The 8,978-nt window shown below is 42.0% G+C and overlaps 1 non-coding gene across 1 annotated transcript; it reads right to left on the bottom strand.

Annotated features, from left to right (window-relative positions):
- Window positions 1-280: 280 nt before the first annotated feature.
- Window positions 281-387, bottom strand: LOC122422401. The gene has a single exon (XR_006263810.1). It is a non-coding gene; the product is annotated as a U6 spliceosomal RNA (small nuclear RNA).
- Window positions 388-8,978: the final 8,591 nt, after the last annotated feature.

Raw genomic sequence — 8,978 nt, forward strand, 5'->3', positions numbered from 1 at the left:
TTTTTTTTTGCCACGGCCAAGTATTTTATATTTATTTATAATATTTTTCATGTGTAGGATATTCTTCATTATATATACATGTTTTCCATTTATCTATACTTTTACTATAAACATTTTTATTTTTATTAACTTTTTGTTTGTTCGTTTTTGGCTGTTCAAGATCTTAGTTCTTCCTGTGTGTAGGCGTGTGTGCCCGCACATGGTCAGGAGACCAGGTGTCAAACCCATGCCCCTGCAGCTCGGAGTCCTAACCACTGGACCACCAGAGAATTCCCTGTGAACATTGTTTAAACGCTTCATGAATTTGCATGCCATCCTTGCAGAGGGACCATGTTCATCTTCTCTGTATCGTTCCAGTTTCAGTATGTGTGCTGCCTAGACAAGCACCCTATAAACATTTTTAAACATGCAGAAAAGTGGAAATATTTTTACACTGTGTATGTGTATACATTCTACCTATATTTCCTAATAAACGTTTTACTATACTACTTGCTTTTATTATGTATCTATCCTTTTATCAATTTTCCTGTTAATCCACTATTTTGCTTAATTTTTACATCAGTTCACATCAGCTATAAATTCTTCAGCATGCATATTAGTAACCAGAGTTCAATATTTCTTTCTGGTTTTTTTTCTAAGTAATATTTACAAAAGTGAATGCAAATTGTAAATGTATCTTTTGACACATTTTGACAAATGCATAAGCTTGTGAAACCCAAACTCTTTATCAATGTACAGAATATTTCTATCACCCTAAGGAATTCCTTCATACCTCTTCCCAATAATTCTAAACTCACCTTCCCTCAAAGGCATGACTTTTACACAATTGTTTTCCACGAGAGTTTAGCTTTTCCTGTTCTCAAACTCCATATAAAGGGAAATGTAGAGTATGCGCTCTCTTGTGACAGATGTGATTCACTTAAACTAATGTGGCCTGTATCAGTAGCACTTCTACTTTTTTAACTGAGGTATCATTGACATATAACATTATATTAGTTTCAGGTGTACAACACTGAAACTATTTGCATATACAGTAAAAAGGATCACTACAGTATGTCTAGTTAACACCTGTCCCCATGCATAGTTACAAAAATGTTTTTCTTGTAATGAAGACTTTTAAGGTCCTTTATTGAGTGCTTACTGTGTACAAGTACTGTTGTAAACATTTTACATATGTGTATATATATATATATAGTCATTACTCCTTGTAACACAATGAGCTAAATATAAAGATGGAGAAATGGGGCCCCAGAGAAGTCAAACAATGTCCCCAATGTTACAAGACTAGTAAGTGGCAGAATTAAGATCTTAACCCAGTTACCAATTTCAATCACATAATCAGCAAAGTTTTCTGCTACTTTCTTACCTCCTTTTCCTTATAGGGATATTTGTTGCCCAGAGGACTTGTGTGATGAGGAGGATGAAATAAAATGGACAACCCAGAAACACATATGGATACTTGCTTTACAACAATATCACTGCAGGCAGTAGGTACAGACAATCTGCAATAAATGGTATCCAGATGGAAACAAATGAAACTTCACTCTCCACCTATTCTCTCGCCACCCCTCTTCCCCACCCCAAGAATTTATCTAGAGGCAAAAGGCAAAACAATAGGACTTCTAGAAGACAAAATAGACAAATATTCATGAATGAAAGGTAGGAAAGACTTCTTCAATAGGATACAAGATACATTAACCATAAAGAAAAAGATGCTCTTGACAAGGAGAAAAGGACAACCAGAATCAAGGGAAAGATCTGGAACACATATAATTGACTAACAGTTTATTCCAGAATTTGTAAAGAATGTTTGTACATAAAGAAAAAAGAATCCAATTGAAAAATGTTTGGTAATTCCCTTTCAGGCCGATGGTTAGGACTCTAAGCTTCCACTGCAGGTGGCACGGTTCAATCCCTCGTTGGAGAACTAGGATTCCACATGTCGTGGGGCACAGTTAAAAAAAAGGAAAAATGGTTGAGACTAGAATAGGGACTTCACAAATGGAGGTAGTTAACAAGCACATTAAAAGGTTTATTTATCACAGTTGAGGGGAATGCAGTTTAAACCACAGTGAGATTTAAACCCAGTGTATGTCTGTCCACGCCCACGCCACTGCCCAAGAGAAATGCACCCATGTGTTCACCAAAAAGCACACACAAAAATGCCCACAAAATGGCCTGGATGTCCATTTCCATTCATAGAATGGAATATTAACTGTGAAACACTCCCACAATGAAATACTGTTATACAATTGCCATTTTTGTAGTAAAAATTTGTCAAATAGTATGCATCAGTGATAATGAAAAATTTATTTATTATCCCATGGAACAAAATGGATAAGTCTCATCTCACAAGCATGATGTTAAGTTAAAGAAGCCAGACTGAAACTTTCATACTGTTTGATTCTAATACTTGTAGAAAAGTCCCAAGCCAGCCAAAATGAGATTTTAGTGGTCAGGAATGTGTGGTTAAGCGGTAACTGAAGAAAAGAAGCAAAGTCTGACTTCCTGGCGGTTCAGTGTTAGGACTCCGTGCTTCCACTGCAGAGGGCCTGGGTTCCATTTCTGGTCCCACAAGCCATGCAGTGTGGCCAAAAAAGAAGGAAAAGTCAGGTCCAGGTCACTTTGGTGGGAAGGAGGGAGTAAGACTGAGGGAACATGAGGAGATTTCTGAGATGGTGGCAGTCTTCTTGGTTGTGACTGTTTGATTTGTGATAAATCTTTGAGTTACACTAATCCTATGTATTTTTTTTTCTAGGAATGTCTCACAATTAAAAGATTTTTTAAAAACTTCATTAGCATTAGGCAGGAATTCAGGGAAGAAGATAGGTTCTGGGTTTATTTCACTGAGTTGGAATTCTTTTAAAGCCAGTAAGTTTGAGCCACTTACTAGCTATGTCACATGAATGTTTCATCAGTAGCAGAGCTAGTCCTTCTATATTTCTTGCTCTGTCTAGGATGCTTAATCAATTGTTGGTTCATTGATTGGCTCCACACACAGAAGGCAGGCAGAGATCCTAGAAAGAGGCAACCACTTTAGATTGGAAGGTGGCAGGTTTAGTAAGCCGGGAAACTCTCATGGGAGGCTTGTCTTGGGCAGCTGCAAAACAAGTAGATTTGTGCACCTGCTGCCAGAATTTTAAGTTTCTATGGAAGCCTTAACTGGGCTCAGTCACACATATCACCCAGATGGTCTCAACAACACTGTACTCTCCCAAGGCTGTGTCCTTGAAACCGCTGGGAGAATGTGCATTCCAAGAAACAGGGGAGGGAGTGAGGAACCAAGTGCCTGGGTCTAGCTCCAGGGTCAGCCAGTGGTCACATCCTCTCTATTACCTCCTCCAACACCAATTATGTGATAAACTTTTAAAATAGAACACACAGACTTTCCTAGGGGGAGTAAACTGAATATAACCACCTCCTGATGGCTTATTGACTTATGATCATTTTACAAAATCCAAAGACAATCCCAAAGTTCCTTAAGCACTTCAGAGCTGTTTTTATAACCTAAATAGGTCCAGATTACTAACACACCTTTAAATTTCCCCCATGTGTGTATGCTTTATCATCATCATTCATTATTATTATTATATTGCTATTTCTAACCAGTTGTGGATTAAGAAAATTGCCCATTTCATTTATTTATCTGTTCAATTAACAGTCATTGAAACTGTGTGTCAAGCAAGAGTAAGTCAGCCTGAATCTGTTTATATGCATCTTGTGCTACCTAGACTTAATAACATTTACTTAGGATAATCAGAAAACATTTCCTTACTTACTTACTGGGCTAGATTCTAAATATTTGAGGCCATTGCCACTAAACTCCTATTTTAAAAGGACATACCATAATAGGAATAAGCCTAACAAGCTGACTTCAATGTGGACCAGTATGTATGTGTGTATGTGTATATATGTGTATATGTGTGTATCTGAGCCTCAGATACACAGCCTGGGTGGTAGCCAGGGGTCCAGTGTGGATAAAAGGTGGCTTTCCTGCCATCTGGTCTGCTTTCTCCTTCTGTCACTCATTCCCACCCCAGGGCCTTTGTTCTTGCCATTCTCTGAGGGAAACATTCACTTGGGCGCTCACAAGGACATGCCTCCTTATCATTTAGATCTCAGAGACCTTTGCTGTGCATTTTCTTGGCCCACCATTGTCATCCTATTTTTATCTCCTTCAGAGATTGTTGTAAGGCTTTTTTTGTTTTGTGTTTTTCAACAGTAGACCTCCAAAAAGATGACTTATTCCTGGGCTGAGGGATTGGGGTTTGAGGCTCTGATTGCTCCATATATATTTCACTTTCAACTTAAGATTTTTTTTTTAACTTTTTATTTTGTATTAGGGTATAGCCCCCACCGGGGCTTCCCTGGTGGCTCAGACGGTAACGTCTGCAATGCTGGAGACCCAGGTTCGATCCCTGGGTCGGGAAGATCCCCTGGAGAAGGAAATGGCAACCCACTCCAGTACTCTTGCTTGGAAAATCCCATGGACAGAAGAGCCTGGTAGGCTGCAATTCATGGGGTCGCAAAGATATTGGACACAACTGAGCAGCTACTACTACTATAGCTAATTAACAATGTTATGACAGTTTCAGGCGAACAGTGAAGGGACTGAGCCATGCATATGCATGTACCCATTCTCCCCTACACCACCCCCCTCATCCAGGTTGCCATATAACATGGAGCATAGTTTCCCGTGCTATTAAGTGGGTCCTTGTTGATTATCCATTTAAAATATAGCAGTGTGTACATGACCATCCCAAAGTTAACCCTGGCAACCATAAGTTTGCTTTCTAATGACCTTTGCATTTCATAACCAAGGGGATTTAAAGTTTAGAACATACAATTTTTTATCACATTATTTTAAATTAATTCTTAATTAAAATCTAAAGATTTTAATAATAATTTGAAGTTCAAGAGAAACTCATAGCTCTGAACTTCAGTCTGAATGCCATCCAGGAGGCCTGCATCACCCTTCTACTCTCTGGTATCTCTGGGTCCAACAGTCCTGGTTGAAGACACCAAAGAAAGAGAAGTGAGTGATTCCCAAGCACCACACCCACACAGAAAGATCTCCTAATAGCCCTGTAGGGCATCTCATATTCCTATCATGTGCAATCACACCTCCCCCCTCCCCCCCCCCCCGCCCCCCCCCCACCCGCAGTGGAAGTTTTAGAACCCAGTGTGGGTGGAGTTCCGGGGGCGTGGAGGGGAAAGAGGGTGTGTGTATTATCTCAGGAGCAAGGCTGACAGCTGAAAGCAGTGCTTAGCTATGATCTTGGGACCTCCCTGGCAATCCAGGGATTAGGACTCAGTGCTCTCACTGCCAAGGGCCTAGGTTCAATCCCTGGTCAGGAAACTAAAATCCCACAGCCCATCACCCCGACCCCCTAATAAAAAGTCTTCTACTTTGCTTTAGCACCTATTCTGCTTCAGCTTTAGCTTCTACTCTCCGCCCCCACCCCCCCCCAAAGCATTATGTATTTAGATGTTCCTAAAGGTAGTACTTTAGAGAAGGCAATGGCAACCCACTTCAGTACTCTTGCCTGGAGAATCCCATGGACGGAGGAGCCTGGTGGGCTGCAGTCCATGGGGTCGTGGAGGGTCGGACATGACTGAGCGACTTCACTTTCACTTTTCACTTTCGTGCATTGGAGAAGGAAATGGCAACCCACTCCAGTGTTCTTGCCTGGAGAATCCCAGGGACGGTGGAGCCTGGTGGGCTGCTGTCTATGGGGTTGCACAGAGTCAGACACGACTGAAGCGACTTAGCCGCAGCAGCAGCAGCAACAAAGGTAATACTTCTGGTGCCAAACAATTGGAAATCACTTAAACGAGTGTATAACAACTTCAAACCTCACAATCTTTCCCACATTGACATCTATTATAGGTAATGCTATAGTATAGGCTAGATACAATGTTTACTGTTTCATATATACATAACAAAATCCTTACATCCAGACTACCATTGAGCCAATGGGGTATCACTGAAAAAGCACAGACTAGATACAGAGAGAAAAACATTAGAAGGTATATACTAGTCTTAACAGGGATAATCTGAGGATTTAACAATTTATTCTTGTATATATGTGTATGTATCTATACATACTTATTTTGAAATTAGAAACAGAAATTTATTTATTTATTTATTGGTCATGTCACACAGCTTGTGGGATCTTAGTTCCCTGACCGGGGATCAAACTCAGGTCCTTGGTGGTGAAAGCACCAAGTCCTAACTACTGGACTGCCAGGAAATTCCCAAGAAATAAAAATTTAATTTTTATCCATTATCCATCCATTTATTGCTAAAAGCCCAGGTGGCACAGAGGTAAAGACTCTGCCTGCCAATGCAAGGGATGCAAGAGGCATGGTTTCCATCCCTGGGTTGGGAAGATCCTCTGGAGGAGGCAATGGCAACCCATTCCAGTATTCTTGCCTGGAAAATCTCATGGACAGAGGAACCTGTTGGGCTACAGTCCATGCTGGTTATGGTCCATGGAGTCATTAAGAGTCAGACATGACTGACCAAGTATTCCTGAATTCCCAACCTAGAGGCCAGCAGAACGCGAGCCCTTTGATAGAGTTCATACAGGTCTCATGGAGCAGAGAGCTTGGAAAGAAGGATAGACAGTGGATCTGAATAGAATAATGATTTATTCTGTCACTAACTGACATGGACAGGTCATCTAATTGAACCTCAGTTTTCTTACTTGTTATATGGAGGCAATGTTTTGATCTGCTTTACCTAACTCATCCCCTTCATGGATCACAGCTTTGGTGTGGGGAAGGGGTTTGCATAACTCAATGAAGCTATGAGCCATGCTGTGCAAGACCACCCAAGATGGACAGGTCATAGTGAAGAGTTCTGGCAAAACATGGTGCCCTGGAGCAAGGAATGGCAAACGACTCCGGTATTCTTTCCTTGAGAACCCCATAAACAGTATGAAAAGGCAAAAAGATTTGGAAGGTGAATCCCCCAGGTCAGAAGGTGTCCAATATGCTACTGGAGAAGAGTAGAGAAATAGTTCCAAAGAGAATGAAGAGTCTGGGCCCGAGCAGAAATGATGCTCAGTTGTGGATGTATCTGGTAGAGAAAGTAAAGTCCTGTAAAGAACAATACTGCATAGGAACCTGGAATGTTAGGTCCATGAATCGAGGCAAATTGGAGGTGGTCAAGCAGGAAGAGCCAACTCATTGTAAAAGACCTTGATGCTGGGAAAGATTGGGAGCAGGAGGAGAAGCGGGCCACAGGGAGGATGAGATGGTTGGATGGCATCACCAACTAACTCCATGGACATGACTTTGATCAAACTCTGGGAGATGGTAAAAGACAGGGAAGCCTGATGCACTGCAGGCCCTGGGATCACAACCAGTCAGAAATGACTTAGTGACTGAAAAACAGCAATCTCACAGATGAAGGAAATTTAGTAAGATAGCACAGGGAAAGAGTAACTCTAAAGAGTTACACAGATGTCTGGCAGTTGGATTGTTTCAACACTCTATATACACATACACAAATATTGTTGTGTTCAGTAGGTAGAAACAGGGTGGTCCTTCTGCATCCCCAATAACCTCTACCAAATGTGTACTTGTGCATTGACAAGGATTGGAATTCCATTTAGAATATTTATATCACTTATTTGTCCTTGCTTTTACCTGAAAAGCTGCTGAAATGCATAATAAATTATAACACAAACTCTAGCTTTTTGGGATACCTACTCTCATGCATGTAACAATCCAACCCAGGATTAGCTGAAGGGGAGGCCTGGCCTGTGTCAGGACACTCCTGTCCTATCTCTTCCTCCTGAAACGCATCCTGCTTTCACCCACCCTGTTATCTGCTTTACGCTTTACCAGTCAACAGGGGAAGGCTTTCAGACTTTTTGTTCATAAATAGTGTCCTTTCCCACTGTTTCCTTCTTGAAAGCTTTGCTACTACTGCTGCTAAGTTGCTTCTGTCTGACTCTTTGCGATCCTATGGACCAAAGCCCATCAGGCTTCTCTGTCCACGGGCAAGAATATTGGAATGGGCTGCCATTTCCTCCTCCAGAGGATCTTCCTAACCCGGGGATTGAACCCGTGTCTCTTTTGTCTCCTGAATTGGCAGGCGGGTTCTTTACCACTAGTGCCACCTGGGGAAATCCAGCAGGCTGAGACTCCCCAGATGTCCCTGCTTTCCAGAAAACCCCTCCCACCCCAAAGTTCCTGCCTTTGGAGAAGGAAGACTTTGGAGAAGGCAGGAGTCAGATATCTTTTTTTTTTTTTTTTTCCAGATATCTTATTTTTAAACTAATCAGTCTTAGCTGTTAAAGACACAGATAAAGTGCCTGAGCACAGATTGAGGCAGGAGTTACCCCCTCAAGGGCAGGCCCCAGGCAGGAGAAGACAGGTGTGTTCTGTGCTAATCTGAACAGGAGAGGCCAGAGAGAGCCTAGCACTGCCCCATAGGAACTGAGAGAACCATCTGGGAGCAGGGTTCACTTTGTACTGTCAGCCTGTTCACCAGTGTTTTCTTGCCAAGGAGCTAAGCCCAGGCCAGGGCTTAGCTCCAGATGTTGCAGGACAGATAGGGACAGGATACTGCCAGATACTTGGACTTTTCTGAAGAAGTCAGTTTTTCATGTGAAATTTACCACTAGAAAAAAAAATTGGCAGGCCAAACAAAACAGGCCTGTATGCGTGCTCAGTTGTGTCTGACTCTCTGAGACCCCCGTAGCCCACCAGGCTCCTCTGTCCATGGGATTCTCCAGGCAAGAATACTGGATTGGGTAGCCATTTCCTCCTCCAGGGGATCTCCCAACCCAGGGATCGAAACCGTGTCAACTGTGTCTCCTGCGTTGCAGGTGGATTCTTTACCACTGGAACACTGAGAAAGCCCCAAAGCAGGTCTGTGGACTGCCAATTCGGTGTTCAATCCTGATGCCAGAATCTATCCTCAAATGTTCAGACCCTGGCCCTTTTCACCAGCTATGTATTAA

Source organism: Cervus canadensis, chromosome 19 (genome assembly GCF_019320065.1).
Source record: "Cervus canadensis isolate Bull #8, Minnesota chromosome 19, ASM1932006v1, whole genome shotgun sequence".
NCBI classification, from domain to species: domain Eukaryota; kingdom Metazoa; phylum Chordata; class Mammalia; order Artiodactyla; family Cervidae; genus Cervus; species Cervus canadensis.